Here is a 14,164-nt window from a genome sequence, read left to right as displayed (position 1 = left end):
ACCATACAGAATAATTTCAGCATTCAGAAAGAACAACAATTTAAAGGACCTCCTCACCAAAGCAAGATTCAGTAGTAAGCCACCACAAGACCCCAAATCTCACAATTTCCATTTTCGACAGATAAAGTTCATTACAAACATACACAGCCATACATCAGCACCAGTACAAGAATCCTATTCATTGAACACCCATAACGCCATTTATATCATTACATGCACACTCTGCAATAAACAATACATCGGAGAAACCAAACACACCATAGAAACCAGACTCAAACAACACCTGTATAACATTAAAAGGGCACACCTACAAACGGCACTCATAACCCACTTCCAGGAGCACCCCATCACCCACCTTACCATATCAGGGTTACAGTCACACATAGGCTGGACCTGTGGGCAGCGAAAGAGGGTAGAACGGGAGTGGATCCAGCACCTACAGACAATAACGCCAAATGGCCTGAACGAGAGGTTTTAGAAAATGGGTTTTAACAGACAGGAAAATGGATGGAGAAGAACATGGTTTTATTTATATTTTATCTATACTCTATATATTTATGTTTTGTTCAGTTTTAGTTTGGCATTTCCTTTTCTTAGGTCTTTCCTTTCTTTTAATATGATAAAACAATAAAACCAACTAAATGCACAATATTGCTTTTATGTTCATATTTAACAACATCATGGTTGAATGAATCTTTCACCACATCGGCTCCTGCACTGTCACCCAGAAAAAGAGCCATTTTAGAACTTACTTCAGTTTAATTTATGATCTTAGGAGGACACCTACGGGCCTTTTTAAGTACTACACCTAATATAAAAGATCATCAGAAGAGGGATAAACAGGAGATTGGCCTGTGCACCGTAAAACAAACTAGCTGAAACGAAACACAATTCTATTCAAAACCTAACCCTAGCCCGTGCCATCCCTGGGTTGTCCCTCTTCAAGTATAGTACTGCTTTCAGGTGCTGGTTTCTGCTCCTCGTGTGGCGTGTTGCTGCTCCGCTGTCCACGGGTCATCCACGTCCAGACCCACCGGGAGAGCAACAGCGCTTATGAATTACAGCAATATATTACATTGAATCACTCTTCTTTTCCCCAACACTTATTCTTTTTATTTTCTTTGATTTGTCTCATTGTGCTAGAGGGATTGCATTGGACCCATATACAGAACCACACACAACAACTAAGAAATAAAAAAGTACAGGATAATAGAAAATGTAACTGAACTGAACAGAATAACAATATAGGGACAGAATAGGGAGGGAAAGTTAGGGAAGTAAAGGATCAGAGAGGGAAATACTGGGACAAATGAAGGACTATCAGGACAAAGGATATTTAATGGATAGAAGGTATGACTTGGGATATTGCTAGGTTCATTTATAACACAGTCTGGAAACTGAACTAAAAAGCACACCGAAGAAAGAGGAGCTTAGTATATAAGCCCTTGTAATGCCATAACTTTCCCGCCTTTGAGTATCTCCAGCTGGCAAATTGAACCAATAGGGTAACAGAAAGATAGAAACGCCCAATTTGGGCGCAGTGGCTGGGTCTCTCCCTCCTAATTGCGCTCATTTTAAAAGGTACGGGGTTCTCAGTCGAGGAAAAGATCCCTCTGATGAAGCAGAAAACTCTGCGAAACGTTAGGGTTTTGCAAACAGGACTTCACAGTGGATTTTAACATTGCTTGGCTTTTAGTCACCTTTTTGATTTTAAACAATATAATTAAAAGTTACGTTTTAGAGTTAAGATGTGGAGGGGTAAGGGGGAGCTCATTGACTAAAGTGCACAGACATTTGGGGAAGCAATCGAGATTTTAACCTGTGGAACCAGATCTTTTTAACAGGATTGGACTCAAAGAACAACGGATTACTGCCCCAGCCCTGGAACGTTAAGAAACAATCTTTAACCTCATCTCTATCTCCATATCGCAATAACCCAGCCTACAAAGAACACGGCGAAAGAACAACGGATCACAGCCCCAGCCCTGGAACTTGGAAACGCAAAGAAACAAATCGGTCACCTCACTTCCACCTCCATATTTCAAGAACCCGGCCGACAAAATACCAAGGGGGTAAGGACTGGTCCTGAGCAGCACAAAAAGTATCGTGCTGTTCAGGCCTTCACATCTTCTATTCTAAATGTAGTATTGCCCTGCTTTTTTTATTTACACTGTCCGGTCCTCCTCGACTGAGAACAACCTGGTTGTATTATATTAACTAGGAAACGTAGTATTTAGGTATTTTAGCATCAGGGTTTTGTAACAATGCAGGCATTAATGAATTTGAAGACCAAGTCACATGACAGGATAGCACAACCCCAAACCCAACCTTACGCATACAGACAGCCTGGCCTATACGACCCCCCAGATGAAGAGACAAGGCAGACTGCAAAACTGTACTTTAAATTAATACAGGCAACCCACCACATGGAGGTGGTGGAGAAGGCACTTAAAAACCATGCATTCCCTACTGGTATGATGAGACAGGTGCATCGTGTCACCAACTTTATCAAACCATCTTCACCCACAGACTACACCACAACAAAATTATCACAGAACACACACCAGTGGATGCAAAACAACATGAACATACTACAGACACATTACCGATCAACCACCTACACCATTACACAACAAATAAACACACCCAACACTTTGGCACTGACAATCGCAATAGGCTGGGCACATAAGAGATACAAACATAAATTGACACCCACCACCATCATTAGAGTCGAAACCACCTTGAAACTCCCTCAGGCCTCTTCCTCTCCCCAACAGACAACTATACAGACCAACACAATACGAGACCAACCACATACACTTCCAGCAATAGAACACACCCCACTACAGATTTCCCCACCAACGATACTAAATTCAATTCCAAACCCAGTGCCCCCTCTCTCCTCAGCAGAGGAATTTCCACCCTTGTCAAAACCTCGCCCCCTGCCAAAAAGACAACCATCATACCTACGGACACTATCACTGGGAAAACAACCGACCCTGAGTGAAACCTATAACCTTCGCATACAGACTCCTTCCAAAACACATCTTCACTCCCTACCCTCAACATCCACCCTCACTGATTCTTCCCTTTCCAATCAAAAAGGAGAGGCAAGAATAGCAACCCCTACAACTGGAAAGGAGAAATGGAAAAGTCCAATGGGTCCCCCTACTCCCAAAGCAGCCACTCCTATCATAGCCCAGGTTCACCACACAGTCAACAGTCAACCAGAAACTTGTACACCTACAGCTACACCCATTAAACAAAACACTAACTGCAAAAGAGCACAGGGTAATGTAGCAATATTACTAAGAGACATCATTACATCTGCTCCTCTTTCACCCACAGGAGGCGCCAGGAAAGGGGTACAGACAAGGACAGGGCAACTCAAGGGGCATATGACGATGACTAAAGGGCAAGACAATGGGCAACACCCCAAAGCTCCCAAACCTGAACCCCCACAAAAAACAAATATCGCTGTGCCTCTGCCTGTCCAGGGCCCCTGTATAACTGGCGCCTCAAAATACCCACCATCATCCCTACCACAACCCCATCTTCAACCCCAACCACAGCCTAAACCCACACATCCCCCCCAAAAACCCTTCTATCACAAGGCTAGGCCGAATTACAAGGTGGCAGATTGGAACATTGAGGGACACACACCAACACTCATCATAGGAGACTCAAACCTCAACCGGATCCCACCATTCAATAACCCCAACATCCAGGTAGACAGTTACCCAGGGGCAACATTCTATCATTTCACAAAGATACTGGAGAAAACCCCCATACATACAGACACGGCGACTGTTGTTATCTCGGTGGGCCTGAACAACAAGGATCACGACCCATTTCAAACATCACTGAAACAGTTGTCAGGTATGCACAAGGAGGCAAAGAAAACATTTCCAAACGCAACAATATACATCCCGGTCATCAGCCATTCACCTCTTCTTAGTCCACAACAGAAGAGAAATCTTAAGCTCATCAACGCTTACATTACCACTAACTTCCCAACCCTATTAGAGATTCCACAAGACACATTTCACACAACAACAGATCTCATACACTGGACATCCACCACAGCAGACCTCATCTTTCAACACTGGTGCAGACAGTTAAATTTACATTAACCACAAGCCACAGTCTGGATAGAAATAATCTTTCTCTTAATCTCTTTCCTTCCCTAATAACCAGTGCAGATCCTCCAATTAGGGGAGCAGTGGACCAGTCAACAACTAATATCATGAATCTTTCCAAATCCTTCATACCCACAGCAGCACAGGTAAAGCTCCTGGAGAGAGGGTTAACATTCATCCCTCGGCCAAACAAATTTGATTGGGAGGAACTTCAAAGGGACACCCACAAATATCACAGAAGACTTAAACTGTTGGACTACTATGACTACAACACAGACGACAACCACCAACCATTTACTTTACCATCTACCTGGGAACCTAAAACCTCCCAGATAGATGGTAGAATCAGGAGACTAATCAGAATAGACAAGAACACACTTCACAACCATCAGATGCACACTGATAGGGAGGATAACCTCACACACGTAGAAAGACAGGCAATACAACAACTCAAAAATAACCCACACATAATCATCAAACCAGCAGATAAAGGTTCAAAAATAGTCATATTGGATAAACATCAATACATGTATGAAGCAAACAGACAGTTATCAAACACCAAACATTATAAACGAATAGAAAACAGTATACAACCACAGACACAGACACAGTTAAGGACAATAATAAAAAGACTCTATGACCAACACTACATTACAGCAAAACAACGGGACTTTCTTTACGGTACAGACACCCCACGACCTAGACTATTCTATTTACTGTTAAAAGTACACAAGGAACCGGGGACATGGACAATTCCCTTTGAAGTTCCCCCTGGCAGACCAATTGTTTCAGACTGCAACAGTGAATCCTATAACATCTCGCAATATATAGATCATCACATTAACCCTCTCTCCACCAGGCACCCCAGCTTTCTCAGGGACACTTACCACTTTATGGAGAGGATTGGACCCATAGTTGTTCCCTCCCACACACACATATTCACGATAGATATTGATAGCTTATACACTAATATAAATACAGCAACAGGAATACAAGCAATTAGAAATATCTTTAAGAGATACCCAGACAACACTAGACCGGACATAGAAATATTACAATTATTAGAAATCAGCCTTACTAGCAATGACTTTTTATTCAACGATCACTATTACCTGCAGGTGGAGGGAACAGCTATGGGCAAAAAATTCGCACCTGCTTACGCCAATATACACATGGCTGAATGGGAGAGAGAGGCACTGGCCAAGTGTCCATATCAACCCACTTTTTATTACCGCTTTTTAGACGACATAATAGGAGCCTGGCCCCACGACATCCAATTATTCACAGATTTCATAAACATTCTCAACAGTCATCATTCATCCATTAAGGTTAAATACACAATTCATCCGCAAGAAGTCAACTTCTTAGACACAACTGTTTTTTTCAGTAATAACAATCAATCACAGAAAACACTACACACTAGAGTCTACTTCAAACCAACAGACACACATGCTTTACTTCATAAACACAGTTACCATCCTAAACATACATTTAAGGGAATAATAAAATCACAAATCATACGGTTCTACAGGATATCATCTTGCAAGCAAGACCTGGATTATGCAATAAATACACTATTCAATGCACTTAGAAGAAGAGGATATTCAAAACGATTTTTAAGAACCATTAAAAACAACACATTGGCCGCCCTCCCTCCCATTCATCCAACACTCATAGACCACATCAAATCACCCACCTCTCTTAACCTTAACCTCAATCCTACTCCTAACCTTAACCTCTCCCTAAACCCCACGCCTAACCTTAACCTCTCCCCAAACCCCACGGCTAACCTTAACCTCTCCCCAAACCCCACGGCTAACCTTAACCTCTCCCCAAACCCCACGCCTAACCTTAACCTCTCCCCAAACCCCACGCCTAACCTTAACCTCTCCCCAAACCCCACGCCTAACCTTAACCTCTCCCCAAACCCCACGCCTAACCTTAACCTCTCCCCAAACCCCACGCCTAACCTTAACCTCTCCCCAAACCCCACGCCTAACCTTAACCTCTCCCCAAACCCCACGCCTAACCTTAACCTCTCCCCAAACCCCACGCCTAACCTTAATGTTTACCATTACCCTAATCAGGGTTCTCATCCTAACTTAATCTCTACCTCCCTCCTTCACCCTAATCCTGACTCCCCTATGGAAAGTGATCTGCACCAATCACTAAACCGCAACACTTCCTCTGTCTCTTCTCCTTTGTCATCAATACTCAATCAACAGACAATTATCATCCCCCTAGTAACCACATTTTCACATAGAATCAGATCCCTACATCAATCAATCAAACACAACTTCTCTACAGTTCAGCACACTTACATACCACTCAAACCATACAGAATAATTTCAGCATTCAGAAAGAACAACAATTTAAAGGACCTCCTCACCAAAGCAAGATTCAGTAGTAAGCCACCACAAGACCCCAAATCTCACAATTTCCATTTTCGACAGATAAAGTTCATTACAAACATACACAGCCATACATCAGCACCAGTACAAGAATCCTATTCATTGAACACCCATAACGCCATTTATATCATTACATGCACACTCTGCAATAAACAATACATCGGAGAAACCAAACACACCATAGAAACCAGACTCAAACAACACCTGTATAACATTAAAAGGGCACACCTACAAACGGCACTCATAACCCACTTCCAGGAGCACCCCATCACCCACCTTACCATATCAGGGTTACAGTCACACATAGGCTGGACCTGTGGGCAGCGAAAGAGGGTAGAACGGGAGTGGATCCAGCACCTACAGACAATAACGCCAAATGGCCTGAACGAGAGGTTTTAGAAAATGGGTTTTAACAGACAGGAAAATGGATGGAGAAGAACATGGTTTTATTTATATTTTATCTATACTCTATATATTTATGTTTTGTTCAGTTTTAGTTTGGCATTTCCTTTTCTTAGGTCTTTCCTTTCTTTTAATATGATAAAACAATAAAACCAACTAAATGCACAATATTGCTTTTATGTTCATATTTAACAACATCATGGTTGAATGAATCTTTCACCACATCGGCTCCTGCACTGTCACCCAGAAAAAGAGCCATTTTAGAACTTACTTCAGTTTAATTTATGATCTTAGGAGGACACCTACGGGCCTTTTTAAGTACTACACCTAATATAAAAGATCATCAGAAGAGGGATAAACAGGAGATTGGCCTGTGCACCGTAAAACAAACTAGCTGAAACGAAACACAATTATATTCAAAACCTAACCCTAGCCCGTGCCATCCCTGGGTTGTCCCTCTTCAAGTATAGTACTGCTTTCAGGTGCTGGTTTCTGCTCCTCGTGTGGCGTGTTGCTGCTCCGCTGTCCACGGGTCATCCACGTCCAGACCCACCGGGAGAGCAACAGCGCTTATGAATTACAGCAATATATTACATTGAATCACTCTTCTTTTCCCCAACACTTATTCTTTTTATTTTCTTTGATTTGTCTCATTGTGCTAGAGGGATTGCATTGGACCCATATACAGAACCACACACAACAACTAAGAAATAAAAAAGTACAGGATAATAGAAAATGTAACTGAACTGAACAGAATAACAATATAGGGACAGAATAGGGAGGGAAAGTTAGGGAAGTAAAGGATCAGAGAGGGAAATACTGGGACAAATGAAGGACTATCAGGACAAAGGATATTTAATGGATAGAAGGTATGACTTGGGATATTGCTAGGTTCATTTATAACACAGTCTGGAAACTGAACTAAAAAGCACACCGAAGAAAGAGGAGCTTAGTATATAAGCCCTTGTAATGCCATAACTTTCCCGCCTTTGAGTATCTCCAGCTGGCAAATTGAACCAATAGGGTAACAGAAAGATAGAAACGCCCAATTTGGGCGCAGTGGCTGGGTCTCTCCCTCCTAATTGCGCTCATTTTAAAAGGTACGGGGTTCTCAGTCGAGGAAAAGATCCCTCTGATGAAGCAGAAAACTCTGCGAAACGTTAGGGTTTTGCAAACAGGACTTCACAGTGGATTTTAACATTGCTTGGCTTTTAGTCACCTTTTTGATTTTAAACAATATAATTAAAAGTTACGTTTTAGAGTTAAGATGTGGAGGGGTAAGGGGGAGCTCATTGACTAAAGTGCACAGACATTTGGGGAAGCAATCGAGATTTTAACCTGTGGAACCAGATCTTTTTAACAGGATTGGACTCAAAGAACAACGGATTACTGCCCCAGCCCTGGAACGTTAAGAAACAATCTTTAACCTCATCTCTATCTCCATATCGCAATAACCCAGCCTACAAAGAACACGGCGAAAGAACAACGGATCACAGCCCCAGCCCTGGAACTTGGAAACGCAAAGAAACAAATCGGTCACCTCACTTCCACCTCCATATTTCAAGAACCCGGCCGACAAAATACCAAGGGGGTAAGGACTGGTCCTGAGCAGCACAAAAAGTATCGTGCTGTTCAGGCCTTCACATCTTCTATTCTAAATGTAGTATTGCCCTGCTTTTTTTATTTACACTGTCCGGTCCTCCTCGACTGAGAACAACCTGGTTGTATTATATTAACTAGGAAACGTAGTATTTAGGTATTTTAGCATCAGGGTTTTGTAACAATGCAGGCATTAATGAATTTGAAGACCAAGTCACATGACAGGATAGCACAACCCCAAACCCAACCTTACGCATACAGACAGCCTGGCCTATACGACCCCCCAGATGAAGAGACAAGGCAGACTGCAAAACTGTACTTTAAATTAATACAGGCAACCCACCACATGGAGGTGGTGGAGAAGGCACTTAAAAACCATGCATTCCCTACTGGTATGATGAGACAGGTGCATCGTGTCACCAACTTTATCAAACCATCTTCACCCACAGACTACACCACAACAAAATTATCACAGAACACACACCAGTGGATGCAAAACAACATGAACATACTACAGACACATTACCGATCAACCACCTACACCATTACACAACAAATAAACACACCCAACACTTTGGCACTGACAATCGCAATAGGCTGGGCACATAAGAGATACAAACATAAATTGACACCCACCACCATCATTAGAGTCGAAACCACCTTGAAACTCCCTCAGGCCTCTTCCTCTCCCCAACAGACAACTATACAGACCAACACAATACGAGACCAACCACATACACTTCCAGCAATAGAACACACCCCACTACAGATTTCCCCACCAACGATACTAAATTCAATTCCAAACCCAGTGCCCCCTCTCTCCTCAGCAGAGGAATTTCCACCCTTGTCAAAACCTCGCCCCCTGCCAAAAAGACAACCATCATACCTACGGACACTATCACTGGGAAAACAACCGACCCTGAGTGAAACCTATAACCTTCGCATACAGACTCCTTCCAAAACACATCTTCACTCCCTACCCTCAACATCCACCCTCACTGATTCTTCCCTTTCCAATCAAAAAGGAGAGGCAAGAATAGCAACCCCTACAACTGGAAAGGAGAAATGGAAAAGTCCAATGGGTCCCCCTACTCCCAAAGCAGCCACTCCTATCATAGCCCAGGTTCACCACACAGTCAACAGTCAACCAGAAACTTGTACACCTACAGCTACACCCATTAAACAAAACACTAACTGCAAAAGAGCACAGGGTAATGTAGCAATATTACTAAGAGACATCATTACATCTGCTCCTCTTTCACCCACAGGAGGCGCCAGGAAAGGGGTACAGACAAGGACAGGGCAACTCAAGGGGCATATGACGATGACTAAAGGGCAAGACAATGGGCAACACCCCAAAGCTCCCAAACCTGAACCCCCACAAAAAACAAATATCGCTGTGCCTCTGCCTGTCCAGGGCCCCTGTATAACTGGCGCCTCAAAATACCCACCATCATCCCTACCACAACCCCATCTTCAACCCCAACCACAGCCTAAACCCACACATCCCCCCCAAAAACCCTTCTATCACAAGGCTAGGCCGAATTACAAGGTGGCAGATTGGAACATTGAGGGACACACACCAACACTCATCATAGGAGACTCAAACCTCAACCGGATCCCACCATTCAATAACCCCAACATCCAGGTAGACAGTTACCCAGGGGCAACATTCTATCATTTCACAAAGATACTGGAGAAAACCCCCATACATACAGACACGGCGACTGTTGTTATCTCGGTGGGCCTGAACAACAAGGATCACGACCCATTTCAAACATCACTGAAACAGTTGTCAGGTATGCACAAGGAGGCAAAGAAAACATTTCCAAACGCAACAATATACATCCCGGTCATCAGCCATTCACCTCTTCTTAGTCCACAACAGAAGAGAAATCTTAAGCTCATCAACGCTTACATTACCACTAACTTCCCAACCCTATTAGAGATTCCACAAGACACATTTCACACAACAACAGATCTCATACACTGGACATCCACCACAGCAGACCTCATCTTTCAACACTGGTGCAGACAGTTAAATTTACATTAACCACAAGCCACAGTCTGGATAGAAATAATCTTTCTCTTAATCTCTTTCCTTCCCTAATAACCAGTGCAGATCCTCCAATTAGGGGAGCAGTGGACCAGTCAACAACTAATATCATGAATCTTTCCAAATCCTTCATACCCACAGCAGCACAGGTAAAGCTCCTGGAGAGAGGGTTAACATTCATCCCTCGGCCAAACAAATTTGATTGGGAGGAACTTCAAAGGGACACCCACAAATATCACAGAAGACTTAAACTGTTGGACTACTATGACTACAACACAGACGACAACCACCAACCATTTACTTTACCATCTACCTGGGAACCTAAAACCTCCCAGATAGATGGTAGAATCAGGAGACTAATCAGAATAGACAAGAACACACTTCACAACCATCAGATGCACACTGATAGGGAGGATAACCTCACACACGTAGAAAGACAGGCAATACAACAACTCAAAAATAACCCACACATAATCATCAAACCAGCAGATAAAGGTTCAAAAATAGTCATATTGGATAAACATCAATACATGTATGAAGCAAACAGACAGTTATCAAACACCAAACATTATAAACGAATAGAAAACAGTATACAACCACAGACACAGACACAGTTAAGGACAATAATAAAAAGACTCTATGACCAACACTACATTACAGCAAAACAACGGGACTTTCTTTACGGTACAGACACCCCACGACCTAGACTATTCTATTTACTGTTAAAAGTACACAAGGAACCGGGGACATGGACAATTCCCTTTGAAGTTCCCCCTGGCAGACCAATTGTTTCAGACTGCAACAGTGAATCCTATAACATCTCGCAATATATAGATCATCACATTAACCCTCTCTCCACCAGGCACCCCAGCTTTCTCAGGGACACTTACCACTTTATGGAGAGGATTGGACCCATAGTTGTTCCCTCCCACACACACATATTCACGATAGATATTGATAGCTTATACACTAATATAAATACAGCAACAGGAATACAAGCAATTAGAAATATCTTTAAGAGATACCCAGACAACACTAGACCGGACATAGAAATATTACAAGTATTAGAAATCAGCCTTACTAGCAATGACTTTTTATTCAACGATCACTATTACCTGCAGGTGGAGGGAACAGCTATGGGCAAAAAATTCGCACCTGCTTACGCCAATATACACATGGCTGAATGGGAGAGAGAGGCACTGGCCAAGTGTCCATATCAACCCACTTTTTATTACCGCTTTTTAGACGACATAATAGGAGCCTGGCCCCACGACATCCAATTATTCACAGATTTCATAAACATTCTCAACAGTCATCATTCATCCATTAAGGTTAAATACACAATTCATCCGCAAGAAGTCAACTTCTTAGACACAACTGTTTTTTTCAGTAATAACAATCAATCACAGAAAACACTACACACTAGAGTCTACTTCAAACCAACAGACACACATGCTTTACTTCATAAACACAGTTACCATCCTAAACATACATTTAAGGGAATAATAAAATCACAAATCATACGGTTCTACAGGATATCATCTTGCAAGCAAGACCTGGATTATGCAATAAATACACTATTCAATGCACTTAGAAGAAGAGGATATTCAAAACGATTTTTAAGAACCATTAAAAACAACACATTGGCCGCCCTCCCTCCCATTCATCCAACACTCATAGACCACATCAAATCACCCACCTCTCTTAACCTTAACCTCAATCCTACTCCTAACCTTAACCTCTCCCTAAACCCCACGCCTAACCTTAACCTCTCCCCAAACCCCACGGCTAACCTTAACCTCTCCCCAAACCCCACGGCTAACCTTAACCTCTCCCCAAACCCCACGCCTAACCTTAACCTCTCCCCAAACCCCACGCCTAACCTTAACCTCTCCCCAAACCCCACGCCTAACCTTAACCTCTCCCCAAACCCCACGCCTAACCTTAACCTCTCCCCAAACCCCACGCCTAACCTTAACCTCTCCCCAAACCCCACGCCTAACCTTAACCTCTCCCCAAACCCCACGCCTAACCTTAACCTCTCCCCAAACCCCACGCCTAACCTTAATGTTTACCATTACCCTAATCAGGGTTCTCATCCTAACTTAATCTCTACCTCCCTCCTTCACCCTAATCCTGACTCCCCTATGGAAAGTGATCTGCACCAATCACTAAACCGCAACACTTCCTCTGTCTCTTCTCCTTTGTCATCAATACTCAATCAACAGACAATTATCATCCCCCTAGTAACCACATTTTCACATAGAATCAGATCCCTACATCAATCAATCAAACACAACTTCTCTACAGTTCAGCACACTTACATACCACTCAAACCATACAGAATAATTTCAGCATTCAGAAAGAACAACAATTTAAAGGACCTCCTCACCAAAGCAAGATTCAGTAGTAAGCCACCACAAGACCCCAAATCTCACAATTTCCATTTTCGACAGATAAAGTTCATTACAAACATACACAGCCATACATCAGCACCAGTACAAGAATCCTATTCATTGAACACCCATAACGCCATTTATATCATTACATGCACACTCTGCAATAAACAATACATCGGAGAAACCAAACACACCATAGAAACCAGACTCAAACAACACCTGTATAACATTAAAAGGGCACACCTACAAACGGCACTCATAACCCACTTCCAGGAGCACCCCATCACCCACCTTACCATATCAGGGTTACAGTCACACATAGGCTGGACCTGTGGGCAGCGAAAGAGGGTAGAACGGGAGTGGATCCAGCACCTACAGACAATAACGCCAAATGGCCTGAACGAGAGGTTTTAGAAAATGGGTTTTAACAGACAGGAAAATGGATGGAGAAGAACATGGTTTTATTTATATTTTATCTATACTCTATATATTTATGTTTTGTTCAGTTTTAGTTTGGCATTTCCTTTTCTTAGGTCTTTCCTTTCTTTTAATATGATAAAACAATAAAACCAACTAAATGCACAATATTGCTTTTATGTTCATATTTAACAACATCATGGTTGAATGAATCTTTCACCACATCGGCTCCTGCACTGTCACCCAGAAAAAGAGCCATTTTAGAACTTACTTCAGTTTAATTTATGATCTTAGGAGGACACCTACGGGCCTTTTTAAGTACTACACCTAATATAAAAGATCATCAGAAGAGGGATAAACAGGAGATTGGCCTGTGCACCGTAAAACAAACTAGCTGAAACGAAACACAATTATATTCAAAACCTAACCCTAGCCCGTGCCATCCCTGGGTTGTCCCTCTTCAAGTATAGTACTGCTTTCAGGTGCTGGTTTCTGCTCCTCGTGTGGCGTGTTGCTGCTCCGCTGTCCACGGGTCATCCACGTCCAGACCCACCGGGAGAGCAACAGCGCTTATGAATTACAGCAATATATTACATTGAATCACTCTTCTTTTCCCCAACACTTATTCTTTTTATTTTCTTTGATTTGTCTCATTGTGCTAGAGGGATTGCATTGGACCCATATACAGAACCACACACAACAACTAAGAAATAAAAAAGTACAGGATAATAGAAAATGTAA

The 14,164-nt window shown here is 42.5% G+C and overlaps 1 protein-coding gene and 2 long non-coding RNA genes across 3 annotated transcripts in view; all 3 read left to right on the top strand.

Annotated features, from left to right (window-relative positions):
* LOC139556020 (contactin-4-like) overlaps nt 1-14,164 on the top strand; it is a 168,738-nt gene that overhangs the window by 55,332 nt on the left and 99,242 nt on the right. The window lies entirely within an intron of this gene.
* On the top strand, nt 1,315-3,472 carry LOC139556009 (uncharacterized). The gene is made up of 2 exons (XR_011671053.1): nt 1,315-2,072; nt 3,349-3,472. It is a non-coding gene; the product is annotated as an uncharacterized lncRNA (long non-coding RNA).
* Nucleotides 7,786-9,943, top strand: LOC139556004 (uncharacterized). Its single transcript, XR_011671052.1, has 2 exons — nt 7,786-8,543; nt 9,820-9,943. It is a non-coding gene; the product is annotated as an uncharacterized lncRNA (long non-coding RNA).

Source organism: Salvelinus alpinus, chromosome 2, assembly GCF_045679555.1.
Source record: "Salvelinus alpinus chromosome 2, SLU_Salpinus.1, whole genome shotgun sequence".
Lineage (NCBI taxonomy): Eukaryota > Metazoa > Chordata > Actinopteri > Salmoniformes > Salmonidae > Salvelinus > Salvelinus alpinus.
Note: the sequence above shows the minus strand (reverse complement) of the source record. Positions and strands in the feature narration are given on the sequence as shown.